The sequence below is a fragment of the Mus musculus genome, chromosome 7 (genome assembly GCF_000001635.26).
Source record: "Mus musculus strain C57BL/6J chromosome 7, GRCm38.p6 C57BL/6J".
NCBI lineage: Eukaryota > Metazoa > Chordata > Mammalia > Rodentia > Muridae > Mus > Mus musculus.
This window is the reverse complement of record NC_000073.6, coordinates 84,833,810-84,844,600: the sequence shown is the minus strand read 5'-3', so window position 1 is coordinate 84,844,600 and position 10,791 is coordinate 84,833,810. Positions and strand designations below refer to the sequence as shown.

Genomic DNA, 10,791 nt, shown 5'->3' with positions numbered 1-10,791 from the left:
AAAACTACAGAGTGCCCTAGCCAACCCAGGCTTTTTACTTTGAGAGGAACATATTTAAGAGGATGGTTTTCAGATGGCGTTCAATCTAAAGCCAAGACATAGCCAGGTGCAGAACTATAGTCTTTTAAGTAAGAATAGATGACAGAGGTTCTGTTTAATTAACAAAGATGACAGACTGGGTGTTAGGTCTCTTGTACTTTATAAATTACAAAAGAGTAATAGTTATGTTCAATTGTAACTGAGATAAAATAATATTTTAATTGGACAGAAAAGGGCAAGTGTTGTGGACAGTCTTGGGACTAATTATACTTTATGTTAATTCCATTCTCCTGTGAGGGATTAGGAACAAGGAATGAGAACTGTTTCCCACCTTAATCTGTAAAATAAAGGAGAGCTGGGGATTGGGCGGATAAAGGGAAAGTGGAGCAGAAGGTAGGAAGAGAGAGAAGGAGAAAATGGAAGAGGGAAAGGACGCAGAGGAGGAGGAAGAAGAAGAACTGCAAGTTCTAAGGAGTCTCATAGGTGAAGATGGTAGTGTAGTGGTAGATCTGCCCAATCTAGGAGTACAGCATGTATTCATATTAATTGAGTTGTGTTTTCATTGCCAGGGCATATGAAGATTTGACAGGGAGATTTACTGATATTACTGTACTGATTGTACTGATTTACAAGATATGAAGATGCCAGGGAGATTTACTGCAACAAGTTCCTATATTTTTGTTGTTGGAGGTCGTAGTGTGTGTGTGTGTGTGTGTGTTTCTCTACTTTTGGGTTTGTTGTGAGATGATTAATTTTTCATGTTTTCTTTGCTGCTGTTTTCCTTCTGGAATCATCTGTAGGGCTGGACTGGTAGGAAGATATCATTTAAATTTGATTTTGTCATGGAATACCTCGATTAAGAGTTTTGCTGAGCCAGGCATGGTGGCACACTCAGGAGGCAGAGGCAGGCAGATTTCTGAGTTCGAGACCAGCCTGGTCTACAAAGTGAGTTCCAGGACAGTCGGGGCTATATAGAGAAACCCTGTCTCAAGAAAAAAAAAAAAAAAGAGTTTGCTGAGTATAGTAGCCTGGGATGAGGATGACATTTGTATTCTCTTAGGGTCCATGTGACACCTTTCCCGGATTTTCTGGCTTTCAGAGTCTCTGTTGAAAAGTCTAGTTTAATTCTGATAGGTCTTGACATTTTTCCCCTGCTACTTTTAATATTCTTTTTTTTTTTTTTTTGTTCTGTGCATTTAGTGTTTTGATTTTTTTTGCTACTGGAGAATTTTCATTTCTGGTTCAAAGTATTTGGTGTTCTGTAGGCTTCTTGTATGTTTATGGCCATCTTTTTCTTTTAGTTAGGGACGTTTTCTACAATGATTTTGTTGAAGGTGTTTTCTGGTACTTTGAGCTGGGAATTTTCACTCTCTTCTATTCCTATTATTCTTCCATTTGGTCTTGCATTGTGTCCAGAATTTCCTGGATGTCTTGGATTAGGGGCTTTTTATGCTTTGAATCTTCTTTGATCAATGTGTTGGTATCTTCTGTGACCAAGATTCTCTCATCTATCTCTCATATTCTGTTGCTGAAACTTGCATCTACAACTCATTATCTCTTCTAGATTTCCCATCTCCAGGGTTGCCTCAATTTTTTTATTGTTTATTGTTTCTAGTTCCATTTTTAGGTCTTGGATTGCTTTGTTCACATCTTTCACCTGTTTGATCGTTTTCCTGTATTTCTTTGAGAGATTTATTTGTTTCCTCTTTAAGGGCTTTTATCTGTTTGCCTGTATTTTCTTTTATTTCTTTAGGTGAGTTACTTATACCTTCCTTAAACGTTTCTATTATCTCCATGAGACCAGATTTTAGGTCAGTATCATCCTTTTCAGATGTGTTATGGTATTCAGGGATTGCTGTGGTAGAAAAGCTGGATTCTTATGGTGCCAAAACACATTGGCTGCTATTGCTTATGTTCTTGAACTTGCCTCTCACCATCTGGTTATCTCTTGTGTTAACTGGACTGGGTGTCTCTGTCTGGAGCCTGCCTCTTTGGAGGAAAGTAGTGCTGATAGAACCTAGTGGGGAAATCCCCACTCAATTCCTGATTCGACGTGCACCCAGAGAATCACGAAAAGACCATCTTGATGGAAATACAAGAAGTAGTTTAATGACGGAGCTCCAGGCCGACATGTATCCCACACAGGAGATAACAGATGTTGGCCACGAGGCTCGAAAGCTAGGAGTTTTTATGGGGTAAGGGGCTTAGGGGTGTGGAATTCAGCATAGCAACACACTATTGGCTTATTCAAACATCAGCAGAAAAATTATGTGTATGTGCAGGGTGTCAGAGTTCTGTGAGTTGTTGACTCTGTTTAGATGGCCCTGATATGTCCTCACATTCCTCTTTATCCTTATGGTCAAGCTGTTCCCAGGAATGTTTTAACTATGGGGCATGCCTGGGTTTGTTTTTCTTTTTTCTCAGCCCCAGGCAGCTTCTAGGCTCACAAACAACCAGCAATTTCTGAGTAATTTATATGACTTACAGGTCTTGAAATTTCATCTTTCATTCAGTGCTATGTGAACTGGGTCACAGCAGACCTCCCGGGAGGCAGGAAGTGCTGCCTTTAGTTGTGTGTGTGTGTGTGGGGGCGGGGGGGAGGACTTCTATGTCCCTGGTTAGAGAAGGCCTCCTGTGTCATGGTTTAAAGAAGTCCTCCTATTTTTCTGGTTATGGCAGGCCACCTGGGAGACAGGCAGACTGTGGGATGTGGGGAAGGAGCAGTCACACAGATCAGCCCTGTGCAGAGGTATAGACAGGAATGGAGATATCAGTTGTACAGAGTGGAGGCATCCCAGGTACACTGGGCTGCATGGAGATCCCAGTTGGGGTGGTTATTTGGGGGTGACTCTTACCTGTGTGCATAGTTATGGCGGATCTCCTGGGAGACCAGCAGGATGAGGAATATGGAAAAGGGCAGACACAGGAATCAGCCCTGGCAGAGGTTCAGACCAGAAGAGTTCCTTCATTTCCTTTGGGACTTTTTCATTTTCTCTCTAAAACCTCTATGATCATGAAGTCACCACTTTTAATAGTTGAGTAGCACTCCATTGTGTAAATGTACCACATTTTCTGTATCAATTCCTCTGTTGAGGGACATCTCTGTTGTTTTCAGCTTCTGGATATTATAATGAAAGCTGCTAGAAACATAGTAAAGCATGTATCCTTGTTATATGTTGGAGCATCTTTTGGGTATATGCCCAGGACTGGTATAGCTGGGTCCTCAGTTAATACAATGTCCAATTTTCTTAGGAACTGACAAATTGATTTCCAGAGTGGTTGTACCAGCTTGCAATCCCACCAGAAATAGAGGAATGTTCCTCTTTCTCCACATCCTCGCCAGCATCTGCTGTCACCTGAGTTTTTGATCTTAGACATTCTGACTGGTATGAGGTGGAATCTCAGCATTGTTTTCCCTGATAAGTAAGGATGTTGAACATTTCTTTAGGTGCTTCTTGGCTACTCAAGAATTCTCAGTTGAGAAACCTTTGTTTAGCTCTGTGCCCCATTTTTAATAGGGTTATTTGATTCTCTGGAGTCTAACTTCATGAGTTCTTTGTAAATATTGGACATTAGCCCTCTATCAGATGTAGGGTTGGTAAAGATCTTTTTCTGATCTGTAAGTTGCCGGATGAAACTAGAAAATATCACCCTGAGTGAGGTAACCCAATCACAAAAGAACACACGTGGTGTATACTCACTGATAAGTGGATATTAGGGGAAAGGCTCAAAATACCCATGTTTCAATTCACAAGCCATATTAAGCTCAAGGAGGAGGAAGACAAAAGTGTGAATATTTCGATCCTATTTGGAAGAGGGAACAAAATAATCAAGGGAGGTAAAGGGTGGGAAAGACTTGGGAGGAAGAAAAGAGGGGAAGGTAAAATGTGGTCAGGATCAGATGTAGGAAGAGACAGTGAGATGATGGAGGTCCCCATAGATATTAGGATGCTTAGGGCCAAATATGCAACCTTTAACTGTACTCTTGATGGTTCATTAAATTTATCTAGACATATATGGTACATAGACAACTAGATATATGAAAAAGAGAAAGAGGTCTGCAATTACTGAAAACAGATAAATTATATGCATACAAATAAATACTATATCGTTTGTACTTTTCTTTTTTTGAGGCACAATATTTTTTTTAATTAGGTATTTTCCTCGTTTACATTTTCAATGCTATCCCAAAGGTCCCCCATACCGACCCCCCCAAACCCCTACCTACCCACTGCCCCTTTTTGGCCCTGGCATTCCCCTGTACTGGGGCATATAAAGGTTGCAAGTCCAATGGGCCTCTCGTTGCAGTGATGACCGACTAGGCCATCTTTTGATACATATGCAGCTAAAGACAAGAGCTCCCGGGTACTGGTTAGTTCATATTGTTGTTCCACCTACAGGGTTGCAGTTCCCTTTAGCTCCTTGGGTAATTTCTCTAGCTCCTCCATTAGGGGCCGTGTGACCCATCCAATAGCTGACTATGATCATCCACTTCTGTGTTTGCTAGGCCCTGGCATAGTCTCACAAGAGAGAACTATATCTGGGTCCTTTCAGCAAAATCTTGCTAGTGTATGCGATGGTGTCAGCATTTGAAAGCTGATTATGGGATGGATCCCTGCATATGGCAATCACTAGATGGTCCATTCTTTCGTCACATCTCCAAATTTTGTCTCTGTAACTCCTTCTATGGGTGTTTTGTTCCCATTTCTAAGAAAGGGTAAAGTGTCTACACTTTGGTCTTCGTTCTTCTTGAATTTCATGCGATTGGCAAGTTGTATCTTATATCTTGGGTATCCTAAGTTTCTGGGCTAATATCCACTTATCAGTGAGTACATATTGTGCAAGTTCCTTTGTGATTGGGTTACTTCACTCAGGATGATACCCTCCAGGTCCATCCATTTGCCTAGGAATTTCATAAATTCATTTTTTTAATAGCTGAGTAGTATTCCCTTGTGTAAATGTACCACATTTTCTGTATCCATCCCTCTGTTGAGGGGCATCTGGGTTCTTTCCAGCTTCTGGCTATTATAAATAAAGCTGCTATGAACATAGTGGAGCATGTGTTCTTCTTACCGTTTGGGACCTCTTCTGGATATATGACCAGGAGAGGTATTGCTGGATCCTCCGGTAGTACTATGTCCAATTTTCTGAGGAACCGCCAGACTGATTTCCAGAGTGGTTGTACAAGCTTGCAATCCCACCAACAATGGAGGAGTGTTCCCCTTTCTCCACATCCTCGCCAGCATCTGCTGTCACCTGAGTTTTTGATCTTGGCCATTCTGACTGGAGTGAAGTGGAATCTCAATGTTGTTTTGATTTGCATTTCTCTGATGATTAAGGATGTTGAACATTTTTTCAGGTGCTTCTCTGCCATTCGGTATTCCTCAGGTGAGAATTCTTTGTTTAGCTCTGAGCCCCATTTTTTAATGGGGTTATTTGATTTTCTGGAGTCCACCTTCTTGACTTCTTTATATATATTGGATATTAGTCCCCTATCCGATTTGGGATAGGTAAAGATCCTTTCCCAATCTGTTGGTGGCCTTTTTGTCTTATTGACGGTGTCTTTTGCTTTGCAGAAGCTTTGCAATTTTATGAGGTCCCATTTATCGAACCTTGATCTTACAGCACAAGCCATTGCTGTTCTATTCAGGAATTTTTCCCCTGTACCTATATCTTGGAGGCTTTTCCCTACTTTCTCCTCTATAAGTTTCAGTGTCTCCGGTTTTATGTGGAGTTCCTTAATCCACTTAGATTTGACATTAGTACAAGGAGATAGGTATGGATCGATTCGCATTCTTCTACATGATAACCTCCAGTTGTGCCAGCACCATTTGTTGAAAATGCTGTCTTTTTTCCACTGGATGGTTTTAGCTCCCTTGTCAAAGATCAAGTGACCATAGGTGTGTGGATTCATCTCTGGGTCTTCAATTCTGTTCCATTGGTCTACTTTTCTGTCACTATACCAGTACCACGAAGTTTTGATCACAATTGCTCTGTAGTACAGTTTTAGGTTCGGCATGGTGATTCCACCAGAGGTTCTTTTATCCTTGAGAAGAGTTGTTGCTATCCTAGGTTTTTTGTTATTCCAGATGAATTTGCAGATTGCTCTTTCTAATTCGTTGAAGAATTGAGTTGGAATTTTGATGGGGATTGCATTGAATCTGTAGATTGCTTTTGGCAAGATAGCCATTTTTACAATGTTGATCCTGGCAATCCATGAGCATGGGAGATCTTTCCATCTTCTGAGATCTTCTTTAATTTCTTTCTTTAGAGACTTGAAGTTCTTATCATACAGATCTTTCACTTCCTTAGTTAGAGTCACGCCAAGGTATTTTATATTATTTGTGACTATTGAGAAGGGTGTTATTTCCCTAATTTCTTTCTCAGCCTGCTTATCCTTTGTGTACAGAAAGACCATTGACTTGTTTGAGTTAATTTTATATCCAGCTACTTTATTGAAGCTGTTTATCAGGCTTAAGAGTTCTCCGGTGGAATTTTTAGGGTCACTTATATATACTATCATATCATCTGCAAAAAGTGATATTTTGACTTCCTCCTTTCCAATTTGTATCCCCTTGATCTCCTTTTGTTGTCTAATTGCTCTGGCTAGGACTTCAAGTACCATATTGAATAGGTAGGGAGAGAGTGGGCAGCCTTGTCTAGTCCCTGATTTTAGTGGGATTGCTTCCAGGTTCTCACCATTTACTTTGATGTTGGCTATTGGTTTGCTGTGGATTGCTTTTATCATGTTTAGGTATGGGCCTTGAATTCCTGATCTTTCCAAGACTTTTATCATGAATGGATGTTGGATTTTGTCAAATGCTTTCTCAGCACCTAACGAGACGATCATATGGTTTTTATCTTTGAGTTTGTTTATGTACTGGATTACATTGATGGATTTCCGTATATTGAACCATCCCTGCATCCCTGGGATGTAACCTACTTGGTCAGGATGGATGATTGTTTTGATGTGTTCTTGGATTCGGTTAGCAAGAACTTTATTGAGGATTTTTGCATCGATATTCATAAGGGAAATTGGTCTAAAGTTCTCTATCTTTGTTGGGTCTTTTTGTGGTTTAGGTATCAGAGTAATTGTGGCTTCATAGAATGAGTTGGGTAGAGTACCTTCCGTTTCTATTTTGTGGAATAGTTTGTGAAGAACTGGAATTAAGTCTTCTTTGAAGGTCTGATAGAACTCTGCACTAAACCCGTCTGGTCCTGGGCTTTCTTTGGCTGGGAGACTATTAATGACTGCTTCTATTTCTTTAGGGGATATAGGAGTGTTGAGGTCATTAACCTGATCTTGATTTAGCTTTGGTACCTGGTATCTGTCTAGGAACTTGTCCATTTCATCCAGGTTTTCCAGTTTTGTTGAGTATAGCCTTTTGTAGAAGGATCTGATGGTGTTTTGGACTTCTTCAGGATCTGTTCTTATGTCTCCCTTTTCATTTCTGATTTTGTTAATTAGGATGCTTTCCCTGTGCCCTCTAGTGAGTCTGGCTAAGGGTTTATCTATCTTGTTGATTTTCTCAAAGAACCAGCTCCTTGTTTGGTTGATTCTTTGAACAGTTCTTCTTGTTTCCACTTGGTTGATTTCACCCCTGAGTTTGATTATTTCCTGCCTTCTACTCCTCTTGGGTGAATTTGCTTCCTTTTGTTCTAGAGCTTTTAGGTGTGTTTTCAGGCTGCTAATGTGTGCTCTCTCTAGTTTCTTTTTGGAGGCACTCAGAGCTATGAGTTTTCCTCTTAGAAATGCTTTCATTGTGTCCCATAAGTTTGGGTATGTTGTGGCTTCATTTTCATTAAACTCCAAAAAGTCCTTAATTTCTTTCTTTATTCCTTCCTTGACCAAGGTATCATTGAGAAGAGTGTTGTTCAGTTTCCACGTGAATGTTGGCTTTCTATTATTTATTTTGTTATTGAAGATCAGCCATAGTCCATGGTGATCTGATAGGATGCATGGGACAATTTCAATATTTTTGTATCTGTTGAGGCTTGTTTTGTGACCAATTATGTGGTCAATTTTAGAGAAGGTACCATGAGGTGCTGAGAAGAAGGTATATCCTTTTGTTTTAGGATAAAATCTTCTGTAGATATCTGTTAAGTCCATTTGTTTCATCACTTCTGTTAGTTTCACTGTGTCCCTCTTTAGTTTCTGTTTCCATGATCTGTCCTTTGGTGAGAGTGGTGTGTTGAAGTCTCCCACTATTATTGTGTGAGGTGCAATGTGTGCTTTGAGCTTTACTAAAGTTTCTTTAATGAATGGTGCTGCCCTTGTATTTGGAGCATAGATATTCAGAATTGAGAGTTCCTCTTGGAGGATTTTACCTTTGATGAGTATGAAGTGCCCCTCCTTGTCTTTTTTGATGACTTTGGGTTGGAAGTCAATCTTATCAGATATTAGGATGGCTACTCCAGCTTGTTTCTTCATACCATTTGCTTGGAAAATTGTTTTCCAGCCTTTCACTCTGAGGTAGTGTCTATCTTTCTCTCTGAGATGAGTTTCCTGTAAGCAGCAAAATGTTGGATCTTGTTTGTGTAGCCAGTTTGTTAGTCTATGTCTTTTTATTGGGGAGTTGAGACCATTGATATTAAGAGATATTAAGGAAAAGTAATTGTTGCTTCCTGTTATTTTTGTTGTTAAAGTTGGCATTCTGTTCTTGTGGCTGTCTTCTTTTAGTTTTGTTGAGGGATTATCTTCTTGTTTTTTCTAGGGCGTGGTTCCCGTCCTTGTATTGGTTTTTTTTCTGTTATTATCCTTTGAAGGGCTGGATTCGTGGAGAGATAATGGGTGAATTTAGTTTTGTCGTGGAATACTTTGGTTTCTCCATCTATGGTAATTGAGAGTTTGGCTGGGTATAGTATCCTGGGCGAGAATTTGTGTTCTCTTAGTGTCTGTATAACATCTGTCCAGGCTCTTCTGGCTTTCATAGTCTCTGGTGAAAAATCTGGTGTAATTCTGATAGGCTTGCCTTTATATGTTACTGACCTTTTTCCCTTACTGCTTTTAGTATTCTATCTTTATTTAGTGCATTTGATGTTCTGATTATTATGTGTCGGGAGGAATTTCTTTTCTGGTCCAGTCTATTTGGAGTTCTGTAGGCTTCTTGTATGTTCATGGGCATCTCTTTCTTTAGATTTGGGAAGTTTTCTTCAATAATTTTGTTGAAGATGTTTGTTGGTCCTTTGAGTTGAAAATCTTCATTTTCATCCACTCCTATTATCTGTAGGTTTGGTCTTCTCATTGTGTCCTGGATTTCCTGGATGTTTTGAGTTAAGATCTTTTTGCATTTTCCATTTTCTTTGATTGTTGTGCCGATGTTCTCTATGGAATCTTCTGCACCTGAGATTCTCTCTTCCATCTCTTGTATTCTGTTGCTGATGCTGGCATCTATGGTTCCAGATTTCTTTCCTAGGGTTTCTATCTCCAGCGTTGCCTCACTGGGTTTGTACTTTTCAAGTGAAAAAGAATAATAACAAACACAAATATTAAGGTAAGGCCTCTTTGTCAAAAATCATATAGCTGGCCCCAGTCACTGAGCCGCCACTGAGGACTCAGCTGCCTCCCCCTTGAGCCCCCTCACTTCCCGACACTCCGTCGTCCCCCCCCACACCTGCCTTCTCCCGCAGCCGCCTTCTGCAGACCATTTCCACCGAGGAAAAGGAATCGGAATCGTATTGTATGTCCACTATCAGAACCTCCACTCTTTCGATCCCTTTACTGATGCAAGTAAGGGTGATGACCTGCTTTCTGCTGGCACTGAGGATTATATCCATATAAGAATTCAACAGAGAAACAGCAGGAAGACCCTTACAACTGTCCAAGGGATCGCTGATGATTATGATAAAAAGAAACTAATGAAGGCGATTAAGAAGAAATTTGCCTGCAATGGTACTATAATTGAGCATCCAGAATATGGAGAAGTAATTCAGCTACAGGGTGACCAGCGCAAGAACATATGCCAGTTCCTGACAGAGATTGGGCTGGCTAAGGACGATCAGCTGAAGGTTCTTGGGTTTTAAGTGCTTGTGGCTCTCTGAAGCTTAAGTGAGGATTTCCTTGCAATGAGTAGAATTTCCCTTCTATCCCTTGTCACAAGTTTAAAAACCTCACAGCTTGTATAATGTAATCATTTGGGGTCCACTTTTAACTTGGACTAGTGTAACTCCTTCATGCAATAAACTGAAAAGAGCCATAAAAAATCATATAGCTATAGGAGTGTGTGCTTATATGTGAATATATATTACAACTTTATTATATTTCTACTAGATAGATAAAATTATAGGAGGTATTTGATTATTCAGATATCCTTTTTATTAATCATTTTAATATTTACTTTATAAAAATGTATGAAGTGAAGAGAAAACATCTCTATATCTTCTTTCTAAATATTCATGGGGATTGACACATCAGATCATAAGTTTAAATGTAGCCTTGACTAATTAATGACATCCAAGACAGACTTGAATACACATGAGACATCTCAAAACAATTTATGAGAATATAAGCAAACAATAACAACAGCTCACAATCTTTTCAAAGCACTCCTGCTTGAAAAATGATCACAAACTGTCTAATATGTACATAAACAATGAACCATTTATAGAATGAGTATTCCATTCTATACATGGTAGCTGTAAAATACCTATCACCAAATAAAAGAACAATAGAAGAGGAATGTAAAACACAGAAGGCATATAAGAATCTACAAATGAAACTCAATAGAGGAATTTGCCAAACATTGCATATGT

At 39.7% G+C, this 10,791-nt stretch overlaps 1 pseudogene; it reads left to right on the top strand.

The window, feature by feature from the left end:
- Positions 1-2,908: 2,908 nt before the first annotated feature.
- Positions 2,909-10,242, top strand: Gm6155 (annotated as a pseudogene).
- Positions 10,243-10,791: the final 549 nt, after the last annotated feature.